The following is a 17,653-nucleotide window of genomic DNA, read 5'->3' as shown; positions in this document are numbered from 1 at the left end:
AAAACATAGGATGATAGCTTAAAGAACTTAATTGGATTATTTTATACCAGCTCAATGATATAGTTGTAATGTCCAAATTAGGTAAATGATTAGAGGTCGGGAGAACATGGCCATGCGATTAACACTACAAATCAACAACCAATATAAGTGGTCTGACAAATGAAGCCCAATAACATAGTATGATTGTTCAAAGTGCTTTAACCCTGGACTTTACTCTATTGATTGTTTCAAGACTTTACTTTACGTAGTGTTTACTTTACTTGTAATTTTCAAACGTTAAAACTCTCTTTTGGATACTCTTGTATCAATTGAATCTAAACTATGAACTAAAATCAAATAGTTATTAGAACAAGTCCCTGTTGAATTGATATTTGGCTTTCTTAAAGGCCACTATATTACTTGGTAGACCATACACACTTGCATGTGCACTTGGGTGCTGTTAAGTTTTTGGCGCCATTGTTGGGGACTTATAATTTAGAAACTATTTTATTTTTAGTTTTACTTTTAGATTTCTTTGGCATTTTTAAATTTGGTCTTTCTTTTGTATTTTCAGGAAACATGTTTTTAACATAGTAAGATGGCAAGGGATCGGGAATTGGTTTAACCAAGCCTCGAACCTAAGCAACATTTCAATCAATAAAGAAGAGAAGCAATCCTTCTCCTCCGAATTCCACAAATCAAAGAAGATAAAGATAATTCTACCATCATGGATAATGAATAAGCAGCCCGCAGGATGGTTAGAGAAGTGGTAATCCCATTTTCGATAAATTTGACCTCTCATTTTTAGAAAGTAGTTGCTAGAGGGAGGATCGAGCTAAAGAACAACATAGTGCAGCTATTGATTAGTAGTGAACAGTCTATAGGGATTGCACATAAAGATCCATAAGTCCACTTGCAGAATTTCATTGAGCTCACTGACATATTCATTCCGACAGATGTGAATGTTGATTATGTGAGGCTGACAATCTTTCCCTATTTACTTATTGGGGAAGCTAAAAAGTGGTTGAACTTTAAGCCATCGAATTTAATCAAATCATGGGATAACTTAGCCTACAATTTCCTTATCAGATTCTTTTCATCTGGCAAGATTGCAAAACTTTATTGTGAGACAATGAGCTTCAAACAGAGGCCAGACAAGAACCTCTATCATGCTTGAAAGCAGTTCAAGGAACTTTTTTGAGACTTTCCACATCATCAATAGTCCAATGAGGTACTTTCTCATACCTTTGTAGAAGCACTTGATCACAATATAAAATTTTGCTAGATTTAGTTGTAGGTGGTCAAGTGTTGGATTTGACTTATAATAAGCTATACATCTTATTGAACCGTATCGCACAAGGAAATTTAGAGTAGCATAGTGATTATAGGAGTGTCACAAAGAAAGTTGTAGGTGTATTAAAGGTAGACCAATACACTGCTTTATCAGCTCGGGTTGTTGTTTTACAAAATTTGATAAATACTCAGTTTAGTAACTTGAAATTAAGAGCTATGTAGCCTACAACAGTAGTTAATGTAGTTAAGCAAACTAGTGGTTGGTGTGAGGTGTGGACATAGTGGTCATTCTGCGGCTATGTGTGCTGCAAATCTAGAGTTAGTGATGTTTCTGGGCAATGTTCAGAGGCCAAATTATGGTAATGCCTACAATGTGAAATAGCAGACTCAGCCACCAAATCCAGCATGGAACAATCAGCAACAGGCATAAGGAAATCAGTAAACTAGCAACTTGGAAGAGTGATGAAATAGATTATAGCTAATCAAACACTGTTGATTACAGATATAAAGAACTAGAAAGCAGCCACGAGAAGCTTAGAGTTGTAGTTGGGGCAGTTATTATAGACACTAAATACCAGGCCTAAGGTGGTTTTCCAGGAGATATAGAAAACCCAAAACAAGTGATAGCAATCACTTTAAGGAGTATTAAAGAGCTTAATGAAGAACCTCCAAAGGTAACTAAGGAGGTAGATGATGATGTGGTGTATGACCAGGTAAATAGCAGAGTTGCTGAAAATTCGAAGAAGACTGAGTACTCAAAATAAAAAATTGTTGAAAAATTAAAGAAGATCCCATAACTACCCTTCCTACAGAAGCATATGAAGGACAAGGAGATGTGTGCTTCAAGAAGTTCTTTGACACGTTCAGAGAACTACACATTAACTCACCTTTTTTAGATGTTTTGCAGGGAATGGCCAAGTATGATAAGTACTTGAGGGACATGGTTTCTAATAAAGTGAAGCTACAGGATGTGGAGGTTGTAGCACTCACTGAGGAGTGCAGTTTTATGGTGAATCAAAAGATGCCCAAAAAGCTAAAAGACCTTGAGAAGTTCACTCTCCCTATTTAGATTGGCAACAACGAGGTAATTCAGTCATTTAGAGATTTAAGAGCAAGTATCAACTTGATACCCCTAGCTCTATTCAACAAATTAGGTATAGGAAATCCTACATTGAGCTCTATGCTACTGCAGCAAGCAAATGGAACCATCACCTATCCTGAAGGAGTTATAGAAGATATTCTCATAAAGGTTGGTAAATTTATTATTCCTGCTAACTTTACTATTCTAGATTTTTAGGCTGACGAACAAGCATCAATCATCTTGGGATGTCCATTTTTAGAAATGGGAGGAGCTTTAATTAATTTGAAGGAGGGTACCCTCACAATGAGGTTCAGGATGAAGAGTTAATTTTTAAAGTTTACAAACCGCTTAACACACTATCCCACTATAAAGAATTGTGGATGATTACTATGATTAAAGGGGACAAATGTTGAGTGGTGGTGGAGCATGTTCTACAAAAGACCTCTTTGGAAACTCTCATTGATCACCCTAAGCCACAACCACCTAAGCCTGACATGATGCAAACCAATGAGGCTAAAAAGGCTATAGTAGAAAAAGATATTAACCTTGAGAGTTCACACTTAAGAGGTCTAGAATGAATAAGAAGATGGCCTCTAAGTGTGAGGAAAAATATTAAGGAACTTGGTTAAGTTGAGTTGGGTCGTGCCGCGGCACTAAATCAGGCGCTACTTTGGAGGCAACCCAAGTTAAGTAGGTATGTTTTATTTTTAGTTTTTAGTTTTTTATTTCACATAGTTTTTGTTTTGTTAAGTCACAGGTCAATAGAAAGTCTGAGTACCAGAAACCTGAGCTAAGGAGCATAGCGAAGACCAAGTATGGGGTCCTCGAACCCTCTTGATGTATAAAGATGATACTAGCTAGGCCTAGAGGCCTCGAGAAGTATTTCTATCTCTTACTTTAAAGTTCACTTTGGGGGGAAAATATAAAAATTTTTAGGTTACGAATAAGTAAAATATTCTTGTTGGTGCTATAAGTTATTGCATGATCCAAGAGTTTTGTTTAGAAAAGCATGTTGATTGTATGAATTACTTCTTTTGAGACTCTTAGGATTATGATTATGACTCTTGTACTTGTTAGCTTCATTCAAATTCATGCTATTGTTTGGTTGAGTCTATGATGATTCTATGAGAGTTGAGCAAGTGCCAAGTGTGTGTAAGGTATTTGTATATTCCTTGTTGTATGTGATGTTTAGAACTTACCTAGTGTGTGTAGAAAGTGAAATAAAAATGGTGGGTTTAGGATATGATATAGTTATTTCTTTGATAGCCTTGATTTTTACTTTCTTTTTAACCTACCCTTTGTGCTTAATCCTAGTAAAACCCTTTGAGCCTTTAGATTTTTCTTTGGCAGCATTATATGTAGCCTAATTCCTTATTTAATAGACCTTAATTTGATCCAAAGATCCTAGCCACTTTAATCAAAAACTAACTAAGGAGTTTGGGAAATAAGAGGAGAAAAGATAAAATTGAAGTCTCAAAGTGATAGTTATTGGTGTTCAAAAGAATTGTTATGTGTTGTGATGGGGAGTTGAGTAGTTAAAAGAAAAGAAATTTTTTCAAATTGAATGAGTTATGCATAGAATCCTCCCACCATAGTATATGTAGATGAGCTTAATAAGATGGGTTCAAACCAAAAGAATGGGGTAAGCAAAACTGGTCTAGTCTTGTTTTTGGAGATTGGTTTTGACTATATAATGTAGTGTATTAAACCGCTTAGGGAAGATAGTCACTATTCTTGTCCAAAATAATTCCTACCCATCCCTTAGCCTATATTACAACTCAAAAAGACCTATTTAATCCTAAGCTTCACATTCTGATATTAGTGGAGTACTACACTAAGGGCAAGCTTATGGTTAATTATGTGTAACTTGTGAATTCCATGTGAAAGCTAGTGAAATTTGATTCTTGTACCCATTATGTTATAAAATGCTTTGATGTGAGTTATTACAGGTAACTCTCTTGTTGTGAGGGCACATGTTTGAGGAATGTGGATGATTTGTATGATATCCTTAGTTGAGCAATATGCATAAGTTGCCACTTGTTTAGTCAATTCTTGAGGCTAGGATGTTTTAGAGTAGTATTCATCAGCTTTCGATTGTGTGCATAAAATTCTTGGTGTAGAAACTTGCATTTTGTGTAGTCATTGTAGTACTATCATGAATGTCTTTCTTGTAGTAGAAGTGTAGAATCATCTTCAATGTTGATGCTTATAGTTAAGAGTTTTTCGAGGATGATCAAGGCTTTAAGTGTGGGGTGGTGATGTTGGGTGTATTTATACACTCTAGCGTTACTATTCTATGCTTGTTTAGTCTTATTTTGAGGCTGATTCCTGTGATTTATGCTTGGTGATGATATAAATAATAATATAAGAATTCAAGGACGTGATTACAATGGTTAACAGTGTTTTAAAACAAGTTTGGGTCTAAATTGAGTCATTTAGAGTTCAATCGAGAAAACTAGTTTTACTAGCTTAAGCTAGGTGTGTGTCTAGTTGGTTTTATTAGATTCTAATATGTTAAATAAGTTCTAAATGGTTAAATAAGTTTATTTATATATGGAACAACTTGTTTGTAATGTGTGAAGTTCAATTTGATTAAGTTAAAGAGTAGGAACATAAAGTTGAAGATAAATGTGAACTAGCTTAGTCTTAGCTCTTATTTTGGTTCATCGTTATGGATATTCTGATGTTTTGAGCTTTAATATGTGGTGTATGATCCTGTAGGAGGCTTTAATATTTAAATTTGATGGTATTTAGATGTTGAATAAGCTGGAGTTGAAATCAAAATAACACCACAAAACAAGGATGGACCGAACACTTAGAAATTATTTTGGATACAACTTCCAATGAGCCAAAGCGATATAGATGCGATGCACCCCTTAGCCCATGAAATATCCACCGTGACATGGTGTTCATTCCATGATATTTTCCCTGATCTGTGTTGCTAAGTTCACAAGAAATGCTAAGCGACACGGTGGTTAATCCCTACACGGCTTGGATGACTTTAACTATAAATATAACATTGTACTTGTTGTTACTCATCTTGAAACATCATTGAACATTGTAGGAGGCTGTTGCAACTTACTTTTAGGTTTTATCATTCTTTATTTAGATTTTTAATAATTCATATCATGTATTGAACCTTTTAGATCATGATTATGGCTATTAGTGGCTAAACACTCCCTTTCCAAAGTTAAAACCAAGAACATGACTTCTATCGTTTTGAATTAAGTTCATTTTATTTTCTTATCATTATTGGTTGTTTGTTTATTCTTAATTTAACTATTTTTAGGATTGATCACCCTTAGAATACATCAATTTTCAAACTTGTGATCTCGAGAGAGGGAATAGGGAGATAGAATGTGGGAATGAACAAAGTAAAGTTTGTAGTCTTTTATGAAATAAGGAATAAGAATTAGCATCTAGGATAGGGATGTACTTAGAAGCCTTACTTAATTCAAATGTAGGTTGATAGCTTAAAGAACTTAACTAGATTATTACATCCCTACTCAATGATGTAGTTGTAATGTCCAAATTATGTAAACGATTAGAGGTCGGGAGACCATGATCATGAGATTAACCCTACGAATTAACAACCAAGATAAGCGGTCTTATGAATGAAGCTCAATAACATAGTATGATTGTTTTAAGTTCTTTAACCCTAGGATTTACTCTATTGATTGTCTCAAGACTTTACTTTACGTACTGTTTACTTTACTTGAAATTTTCAAATGTCAAAACTCTTTTTTGGATACTCTTGCATCAATTTAATCTAAACTGTGACTGAAATCAAATGGGTCTTAGAAAGAGTTCCTGTGGGATTGATATTTAGCTTTCTTGAAGGCCACTATATTACTTGGTAGACCACATACACTTGCATGTACGCTTGGGTGTTATCAACCTTCACGACTCAACTACACAACCCTCATTAAAGCCCAATTAAAATATTATCACACATTTCCATTCATTTACTCTTTTTCACATTAAGACATACATTGTTGGTATCATCATACCAACTACACTTGCGAGGTAACAACAACATGTCAAAACAATTCCATCACTGGGGGAATTCACAACCCCCTTGGTTCAAATATTCCATAGCTTGTGAAAACATAAAACCCACAAGGTTAAATTCAAAATCATTATGCAATAGTTAAAGGGTAATTCAATTTCCATATTTCTCATAATTAAAACCAATTTCACAATATAGGGTTGGGGTCATAACGATTACAAAGGTCATAAGTTTGGGGAAAATCACAATTCCCTAGTTCATTCACCATGCCTATGCAACCATAAGTTCAAAACAACATTTAAATCATGAATAATTCTATGTAAACCATGGGAAAACATTGTTAAACAACAAGCATTAAAACCCTCAAACCTTGTTTCAAACCCAACATCAATATCTCATGAACAATACTTTTAAACATATGCTTTTAAAAAATTAACAATGAGGGAAGTGTAACATGCCTAAAATATCAAGTTTTACGAAAAGAACTCAACCCTTTAGCCCTTAGATGCCCTACTTCTTGAAAATCCTATGTATGGCTGCTTGAGAGAATTTTAGAGAGATTTGGAAGTTTTTAAGTACGTTATATTCCCCGTTAAGAGTTTTATGGATGAGGAGGTGTAACTAGGCAAGGAGGGAATTGTCCAAAGTACCCTTAAATTAAAAGCTGAAATTTAGTAATCAATGACTAAGGGTCAACATACGACTCGTATAGACATTTTAAAACTCATCACCTTGAGTCATAGCTAAGACAGTTCCCAGGACACCCACCACTGAATACCCTATGACTCAGCCGGTACCACTCATAATGGGACCCTACGACTCATAGGTCCAGTCGTAGTCAACACAGAACCCAATTGGGTAAACACTGGGCATCCTATGATTTGCACCTAATGACTCATAGGTAATTATGAATCATAGTGAGCCACTTGTACTCAGAGCTAAAATTTTTCACATACTGACTTATTTGGTTACGATTGGGTCCCTAGGACCAAGACTCCTATGACTCATATCCCTAAGTCCTACTCAGCACAGCAACTCAAGCATCATTCACTAGTCACCTTACGACTAGGATCACAGGACCCGTCAAGAAACCCTATGACTCGTAGGAGTAAGTTGTAGTCAAGATAGTAAGGGTAAAATTTTGGAAAATTTTCAAGGACAAAAAACCCAGGTCATTACATCAGAGTGGGGACTCATCTTTTGTTGTTGTTGGCTTATGATTATATGTATTGTGTGTTTCTTATGTGGGGGCCTTATTTGAAATGATTGGTCTTATTAATTCATTTCCTTATTTCTTACGATGATGGTCGAATAGGGACTTGAATAGATTTTATTGGCCTTATGGAGCATTATTTTCCTTTTGCATGATAAAATACTCATGTTTGTGGGAATATGATAATGATGTCTTACATGTATATTTATTTCAATGGTACCAAACTAGAACTGATATCATGAATTATTGACATATTGAGCTAATTTTTTAGCTCACTTATATGCGTATTAAATGGATTGGTGATCTTTATATTTATTTTATTGTAAACATTTTATCATCATTTCATACATACATATTCATGAGACATTAGTATTATTGAGAAACACTAATTTTTGAAAAAAAATTGAAACTTCTAGAAATCCTAGACCGAGGGATGTGTCGGTCGGGTTAAATAAGATATGAGATTGACATTTGTGAGAACTTGAGATAGTATTCGGGTAGTTAACCCTATGTGGGTCCTATTTTGGAAGCATAGAGGCACAATAGGTGTATACAGGAAGTTATGTGGTGACTTTCAACTATTCACTGCATCATACATTTCATGGCATTAGCACATCATGCGTTGTTTTCACGTGTTACTTGATGTGTAATTAGCTATATATACACATTTATGTATGCTTATTCCTTTTGATGTTTATATATGTATATAATAGATCTTTTAGTGGAGATAGTATGAGCTATTGTTTGGGAACTTTTCTTCTTGAAGGTTGTGTGCACATAGTATTTTCTTTACTTATCTTTCTACTTTGCTCAGTTAGCTTATGATACCTACTGAGTAGAACTGGAACATATTCACCTCTAGCCTGTCATTTTATTTAGATCCTAGTATGAGTACTACGTGTGGTATTGAGTTTTAGGAAGAGTTGATCAGATTTGAGGTACTAGTTCACTCCAGTGTTTGGGAAAGATTCCAGATCTTATACTATCTTTCACGATGTCTTTATCTTTAGTCAGAGACAAATTTTGCATTTTAATATTTGGATATTGAACTTGGTTGCTCTTACATTTGTGACACTAGTCAATAGGAGTTTGTGACATTCTTTCAGCTTTTCACATTTATTATGTATATGTGACTTGACTTTGTTATAGGAATCTCATTCTCTTTATTTCCTTATTATCTCATACTTCTTTGGATTTTGGGTGATTGGCTTATTTATTAAGACTATGATGAGATAAGTGCCATTATAACCTCAATTTTTGATTCATCAAAAGAAAGAACCTTGATATGAAGTTATTACTTTATTTTGGATATGATGTTATTGCTTTCTTTTCTATGTAACAAGATTTATTGATGTCTTTCCAATATTATCACATCCGCCTTATAACATGAACTATGTGATGACCTGAAATACTGAGAGCAAGATATGAGGTGGCTTATGTCATCTTCGATCACTCTATTAAGTTATATTTATAATCTTCGACTATTGGAGGAAGTATATTTGACATTATTCCTACTACTATGGTATATATAGGTGCTATACTGTCTTAGTCATATACCCCCTATGTTTTGATTTATCCTTTAATGAAAACTAGAGCAAAGGTTATGGATTAACTTTCTTTAGATTGGAGTGAGCAGTTATTAAATAAGCAAGCATTCTATGGCTTTGGAGAAATTAACTTTAGGGATTATATTTCAAGCTTATTATTCTATTCTGTACTCGTGTGGGGGCTTAGAATTTTTGAGGACTTCAAATGTTCTGCAAGATAATATATCTCTCACTAATCAAGTCTAAAGATCATGTCAAAGTGTGAAACTACAACAAAATTTTAAGAAGGGGCCTCAAAATTCCATGAGGAGCAACATCAAATTTGTAAGAATTCTTTTGTATTCTAGAATGGGGTAGAATTTTTAGGAGGGTCCTAAAAAATTCCACTAATATAATATTTCAAGACCAAATGAATGTGCAAATCCAAGCACAGGAAAGAGCATCAACACCAGTAAGGCCAACTCAAATGGTCTCCCAAACTAAGAAATTTTCTTTAACGGAAGTAACAACAAAGTCACAGAGATAAAAAGGTTGAAACCATCAAAGTTTAATAAAAGACGTTATTCAAATCCATCATGGTCTTGCCATGATATCACAGAAAAATGTCTTCTCTCGCTTTGTCCCTTGATTTATTCTTGTTACTTCATTATTAATCCTAACACTTCTTGGATGTTTGTAGACAAAATTGTAAGACACAACTACTGATACTACGAGATGTGTCATAGACAACATCAAATTCAATGATGGGGTGGTATTAACTGATTTTGATTCCTTATGGCTAGAGTTGGAGGCGAACTCTATTCAGTTCTTCCCAAATTAAAAAAATCAAGCCAAAGGATAGCTAGATAAAAGTTTTAAGAGAGAACTACATTTGACATGATTCCTACTTCAACAGGATATATAGGCACCATAACAGCTTGGTCATACAACCCTATAAAATGGAAAGAACCTCAAAAATTTAGAAAAAGAAGGAGAAGAGCATCCTTCAGCAAGTAAGAATAAGGATTGTGTCAAATAATAAAGTTGAAGAGAATTTTGGTAACAGTCTCTATCGTAACATAGAGTCAAAGAATCAAGCTGAAGAGAATTTTGAGAAAAATCTCAATCCCAGCATAGTGTTAAAATCCCTTATCAACAAATCAAGAGTTTCCTTGAAACTTCTAACTGGGTAAAAATTATAAAGAGGAACACAATATTTGCACCAAGATTTGTGGTGAGTTTAGAGAAAAACTCCAATAATTCCCCGGCACTAAAAGATAAGAGTCAGCTCTGGAAATCTATCATTACAATAAATCCAAATGCACAAGTTCCCATCCGTGATAGATTTCTCAAAGATTCATCTTTAAATTCCCAACTATGATACTGAAGGTTCTTCAAAGCTCATCAGCAAAGTTTCAAAGTATCAAAGCCTTGAACAAAGGACATTTTTTAAGCAAATACATGACATGATATATTTTCAGATACCAATCCTAGTATTTTTTGAAAACCATTATTTTCAAAGATTATTTTGCTTTAAAATAGCCTTGTAGTGGGGCCTTTCCCTAAACCCTACACATAGTAGGTGCTTTAGTGAACCGAGCTGCCCTTTATGAATGGGATCCTTACAGTAACTGGTAAATTTGCTGCCATGTGACATGGAGATCGCAGGTTTAAGCCTTTGAAATAGCCTCTAGAAGAAATACAAGGTAAGGCTATGCACAATACACCCTTGTAGTGGGGCCCTTCTCCGGACACTGCGCATAGCGATAGCTTTAGTGCACGGGGCTGCCCCTCTTTTTATTTTACTTGAAAAATACTTATGCCAAAAAATTATATTTTATCTTACATATACCTTAACCTATGAAGTCAGGGCAAGCATTTAAAGAATTCAAGCACACAAAGATGACAAACAAGGAGCATACAACTAGAGAAGGTCAACGCAGAATAGTTTTGTAATACCCGTGCTTATTCTTAGCTTGAAATCATCTCAAGGATGCTAGTACTTGCTTTGAAATATAAATATATTTTTGTACCATTGGTATTTATGATATTTCTACTTTCTATCATGTGGGAAATTGAGTTAGCTTTCTAACGATACCAATTTGGTCCAAATTCGACACCAGACAAGAAAGTTATGGATGTTTTACTCAGAACTAACCGAAACGCCCAGGTGCAACGTCCAAGTTGACGGACCACCAAACAAGTGATGGACCACCAAAAAAGTGATGAACCTCCACTTTGACCATTATAGCCAAGGAAGTAGGGCCACTTTTTTTATAAAGATTGACGGACAAGTTGACGGACAGTTAGATTTTTTATGGACCGTCATCTAGGCCATCAACTCTTATCCAGTGAACCCCATTTTTGGTACACGTATGACAAAACAAATGATGGACTGTCAAGTTCCTGATGGACCATTAGTCGGGTTGTCACATGCCATATTCAGTTTACTTCCAGGCCGTTCTAACAGGGGTATTTTGGTCACTTACCACTAGCTTATATATACCCAGATGATTCTGAATTTAGCCATTTGCTCATTATTATTTCACAAATAAAAACTAGGGTTTCTCTCTAAATTTAATATCCACGAACAAGACCCAATCTTTATAAAAAATCAAAGGATTTCAAATCATTCAAGTTAAAAAACATCAAGAACCTTGAGTCAGGTATGCGTAGTGTTCATATATGGATCCATTTCATTCATAAAGCTAAAGAACCATATTTTAAATATTATTTTGTGATTTCCTTGTTGTGATATGAACATGTACATATTGATGATTGTTGTTTAAGTTTCAAGATGATATCTAAAGGTTTTTTCATGAAGTATATATGTTTGTTAGTTGAAACTCATGATCCTTATGTGGCTTAATATGGTCAAATTCATGAACACACTTAAGCTAAAAGAATGCATGCAAAGTGTTTGATAATATGAATAGGATGATAGAATTCATGTCCCATGATTTAATAGTGATTAAATGACAAGTCCATGCTCTATGCTTTCTGATTTCCCATGAATTCCATGTGAGTATATGTGTTGTTGTTGTGATATAGATTGACCATGATATAGAAGTTATGCTAGTATATACATATTGTATGAATTTCCCTTCCATGTATAAGATGTTGTCATGATATGGTAAATTGTGCACTCTACTTTTATCATCAAGTCAGTCATGTGTGTTAGTTTCCTTCCATTGAGTCCTGGGGGTACTTGTACCCAAAAAATATAGTTGTGTGCCTAGATCCATGTCATGTTATCATGATGATCTCAGTCAAGCCATGATATATAGAACTCAGTCGGGCATGTGACTTAGGAAACCTCGGAAATCTCATGATCTCAGTTAAATCTCAAATAGTAGCACTAATCCATCAGTCAATGGAAGTGAGTTACTCAATCAATGTACCATCAGTTAAATCACGTTCAGTATTTTTGGATGGGAGTAGGAGTTAGCACCAATTGAACCCAAGGATGGGAACTCACCTGCCAGTTTAGGGTCTGATTCTTAGTAATCATCCTTGTTTTCCAGAACTACTTAGCCAGCGTAGGCTGAGACATCTTAACCTATCAGATTAGGGTTGATGAGGTGGCTTAATCCGTCAGTTTAGAGTTCCCACCATTCTAATTTTGAGTTCCTTCCAGCTAAGGGTCACTCACAGTTGTCCTTACCAGTGACGTGGTATTGACACCCTTCCAATCGGGGTAGAGATTGGACACCAACTTAGCGATATGCGTTATTAGGGCATGTCGGTCAAACAACTACCTCCCACAGTTTTAGACCCAGTCTCAATAAAAGAACTCAGATAATTCTTTAGATTTCAATATATCAGTATGATCAGATACAGTTAATTTAGTTACAAAATAGAATACAGATAGTTCCATTAGATTCAGGACTGCCAGATACAGTTATCTATGTTATCAGAATTTCAGTATTTACCATGCTAGATATCAGTAGATCATACACTAGGGTCCAGATCTAGATATCATATAATCATGATCTTAGTTCTACATATGCATGTTTGTACTCTTACATTTATATCAGTCAGTCAGTTAGCATCATTCATGCATGTAAATCCTTTTACATTTAGCCTGCCTCACTCGTATACTCAGTACTCCCAGTTGTACTGATGCATTTGCGCTATGGTGCTTTCTTTTATGTTACAACATAGGTTCACAGATACGAGCTCTAGATCAGCAGTAGTAGTAGCATTCCAGTTGCAGAGTTGCAGTGAGTCCTCATCTATTTGAGGATGATATTATTTATTTTATTTATTAATTCAGTTTAGTTTTGCAAGCCGGAGTTAGTTGGAGACATGTTTCTTCAACTCCTTATGCAGACAATATTTAGAGGCTTTTAGATTTGATTTAGATTTTAGTTGTTTTGGGAATTCGTTACCCCATATGGATGTTATGATTTGTCAAATATTCTATGCAGTTGAACCTTATGGCCTATTGTTCATGTTTTCCGCATTATTACGTCATATATTGTAGTATACAGGTACAGATATTAGTCATGGGTTATCTTGTGATCTCTCGGGATCATAGACACCATGTAGCAATCCGGTTCAGAAAACTGGGGTGTTACAAGTTTTTTCAGGACTAATAATTTTTTTGTAGATGTAGTGTCCACCAAATAAGGAGAGAGCAATGATGTCCTCTAAAAATCCCCATCAAATCATGGGTCACAATGAACATATGATTTTTGAAATGGTGTTTATATTTTTCCCTAGAGGCACGATTCATCCATTCATTTATACACAAAAAGACTTTTTGTTATTCTAGTCACCTCAGAAAAGGAAGATGATTGCAAAAAAAGTCATTTGATTCATGTCATGGATGCTTTCTTTAAAGCTTTTGTTAAAATTTGACTGTAGTCGATAGAAAAAGTGGAAATGTATCTTCTAAGCATTACCTTGAGCAAAATTACACTCAAATAAATCAACATGACTATAGAACTGTTAGAGGTTATGTTTCCTATAATTTCTAAAAGTGCCCTTATTTTCATTCATGGGTAGGTGTATGTTCATAACAAATACCATTATTATCTCTAAGACTAGCTTTGAAGAGGATGAGATTTAAGGGCATTTGTAAGATGCAAATTAATTTTTTAGGATTAAACCAAGGACACGATATCTATTATTAAATTAAGACCAACAGAGTCTAGCATCTGAAGGATAAATGAAAAAATGTATTGCATTAAGAATATAAACTATCTGAAGATACCATCATTTTTTATGATGTTACTTGGACGGACTGCATTACAAGGACCTTTGCATTTATTTGTTAGCACAAAGATGTCACAACCCAATTTCTCAGGTCATGATGGCATCTACTATAACCCAATAGTAGGTAAGCCAACCCATAATCTAGAAGATCTAGTAACAAACTATCAAGGGAATTGAAAAAAATAAAGAAAACTAATCAAGTAAAGTGACTAATATACAATACAACCCCAAGACCTGGTCAGGTTAGTACAAGAGCTTCTAATACAATCAGAGTACAAAGTGTAATACAAAATAAAAGTACATGGATAAAAAAATCTCCAAAATACAAAATAAAGATTAGTCTAATCAATACAGAGGAAGTAGGAATACTCTAAATACCGGGAGCTCTTCTTAAAGCTCCATTCCATAGATACTTCAGATAATGCACTCATCAATAGAGAGAACTCGTACTTTGATCTACTGATCTTAGATGTATTTATATGTCCAATCACCAATATTCACCCATATTTAAACTAGTTCTGAGGACTAAAATATGCTATTCTGATTGTAATTGAGCTTTAATTGTGTTCTTTATCTAATAGATATGATTAGTGTGTGAAGGAATGCATGGTGATGGGATTGGACATAATTTGATGAATAACAAAATATCAACATTAAAAGGAGCAATGAGGGTGTTGGAACATAGCTTCAAAAAGGCTTTGAGGAAGAAAAAGGCAAAAATTAATTCCACCGCATCACGATGGATGATTAAACCTTAATTAGTTAATTCCAGGATGTTAATGCGAAACCACTATGTTGTGGTGAAGGAGAAAAGAAAAAATAATCAAATACAGTAGCTCACCATGATTGCACTACGTCGCGGTGAGGGTCCAATCCACATTTGTGAAGATCCAAAATCTTACCATGATTGCATCGCGTCATGATAAGAATAGCGATGGTGATATTATCACTATGTGGTGAGAGGCAAAAGTAGGATTAATTGACCTAGATATAAAAGTAACAATTCATTAAAATTGAAAACACTTTGAAAAGCACAACAACGGTCGAAAAATAACAAAATTTCTCTTTTAGAGTTCTTAGAATTTCATTTGAACTTGTTTACTTTAAGATTAATTTTGGGTATGATTAGTTACTTATTTTTTATGTTGAATTCAGACATGAGTGGCTAAGCATCCTTGTTTTGGGGTTGAGGCCATGAACATGATTACTCATTGATATTCTTTATCATAGTTTCTTATTGGATTATCATCTAGCTTGTTCTTAATTTCTTGTGCTTACTATTTTGATGAGTAGCCACCATTAGAATAAATTTATATTTCTATGTGAATTTGGAAGAAGAATCATAGGATAGAACAAAGAGATAAAGGAGCAAGGTTCTCATCCTTTTATAAAATAGAGGATTTAAGTTAGCATCTAGGATAGGGATATACTTAGAAACCTTGTTGGGTTCAATTGTAAGAAGATAGCCATAAATATCTAAATAATTATTGCGTACGCACTTAATGATTTAGTTGTAAAGTTCATGTAGGTAAAAGAGTAGAGGTTAGGAGACCATGATCATGTTATTAACCCTGCCAACGACCCGATAACCAACTAGAATGCTATAAAAAAGGAGATTTGTAAGATTGTTAGAAGTTCCTCAACCCTAGAATTCTTATCATTACTATTTATAACTTTTTCTTTTTTTGCTATTGTCACAAATTGTTATTTATTATTTAATTACATTTTAATTCAAAACTTCAAAGTCATCTTGATACTTTACAACACTTAATACCTTCCTGTCTGAAACTAATGTTGGTTGAATTTCTAGTTGTAGAGTCCTTGTAGGTAGGATATACAACTTTCTAAGTCACTATACTACTTGTAAGATCACGTACACTTTTGTGTGCATTTGAACACAATAAGTTTTTGGTGCGGTAATCAGAGACTAGTATAATTAATAATTTGCTAAATATTTTGTTTTTGATAGTAAGTTTAATTGTTAACAACTTGATCTTAGCAGCTTAATTTTTGCACGACTAGATGAATACAGGACTGGCAAGAGATAGAGGGTTGGTAGATCCTTATTTGGAATGAGAACTTGTATTCCAACATAGGCAAAGAGCTCAATGTCCAATCCAGCAGGTTCAAATGGCTGAACACAGATCTCCTAATGATCCAATTGATCCAAATAGTGGGCATGTTCCATCTTCAATTATTCTAGCTGCTCCTGCTCAAGCAGTTGCTAGACCTATTCATGAGGTGGAAATCCCACTCATGGACCATGCGACTAATAGTATTCACAACCCTGAGCTATATGGTTGATTTGAGTTAAAGCAGAATATGGTGCAGTTACTGAAGTCGGTTGTGAAATTTGCCAAATTTCCACATGAAGACCCACAGCAGTACATATAGACCTTTATGGAAATTAGAAATACATGCATTCCTGCAAGGGTGAATACTAATTATGTCAGACTGGCTCTCTTGCCCTTTTCTTTAACGGGGGAAGCAAATAGGTTGTTACATGCTGAACCATCACTCTTTATTACTTCTTGGGAAGATCTATCTCGGAAGTTACTTATTCAATTCTTTTTATTCAGGAATACTGCACGATTGAGAAGCGAGAATCTGAGTTTCAAGTAGAAAAAAGGAGCAAATCTCTACCAAACTTAGGAGAGATTTAAGAGTATGCTCAGAAATTACCCTCACTATCATCAATCTAATGATGTTATTGTTCATACTTTCATTGAAGGGTTAGAGCCAAATACCAATATTCTCTTTGATTTAGCAGTAGGTGGGCAAGCTTTTTAGAAGATTTATGATGAATTGTACGCACTGCTGAATTGAATTTCACAAGGGAATCCTAATTAGCATGCTGACGAGGAGTGCTCCTAAGAAGGTTACAGGTGTATTAGGAGTATCTCACTTCACTGCCTTATCAGCTATACTTACTATACTCTAGAATCAGATTACTAATCCTTTTAGCAGCATGAAGTTAGAGTTACAGAGCAGGTAGCAATAACAAATATAGTGGTGTGAAGTTTGTGGAAGTAGTAAGTATACATCAGATGCTTGTGAGGTTAATCCAGATTCTGTTAATTATGTTGGGAATGAAAATCATCAAGGACAACAAAACTTTGGTAACACGTATAATCCCAATTATAGGAATCATCTCAATTTCCCATAGTTTAGAAATCAGTTGCAGAACAATAATCAATATAAGGGGAAAATACCACACAATCAACAGCAGTAGGTATAAAATAATCCAACCACTACTTAAACGAACAGTATAGAGGAGATGTTCAAGCTACTTTTAGCTTCTCATACATGGATGACAGCTGATATAAAGAGTT

At 34.6% G+C, this 17,653-nt stretch overlaps 1 non-coding gene across 1 annotated transcript; it reads right to left on the bottom strand.

The window, feature by feature from the left end:
* Nucleotides 1-16,910: 16,910 nt before the first annotated feature.
* On the bottom strand, nt 16,911-17,017 carry LOC124897440. The gene has a single exon (XR_007054159.1). It is a non-coding gene; the product is annotated as a small nucleolar RNA R71 (small nucleolar RNA).
* Nucleotides 17,018-17,653: the final 636 nt, after the last annotated feature.

This window comes from Capsicum annuum, chromosome 3, assembly GCF_002878395.1.
Source record: "Capsicum annuum cultivar UCD-10X-F1 chromosome 3, UCD10Xv1.1, whole genome shotgun sequence".
NCBI classification, from domain to species: Eukaryota; Viridiplantae; Streptophyta; class Magnoliopsida; order Solanales; family Solanaceae; genus Capsicum; species Capsicum annuum.
Note: the sequence above shows the minus strand (reverse complement) of the source record. Positions and strands in the feature narration are given on the sequence as shown.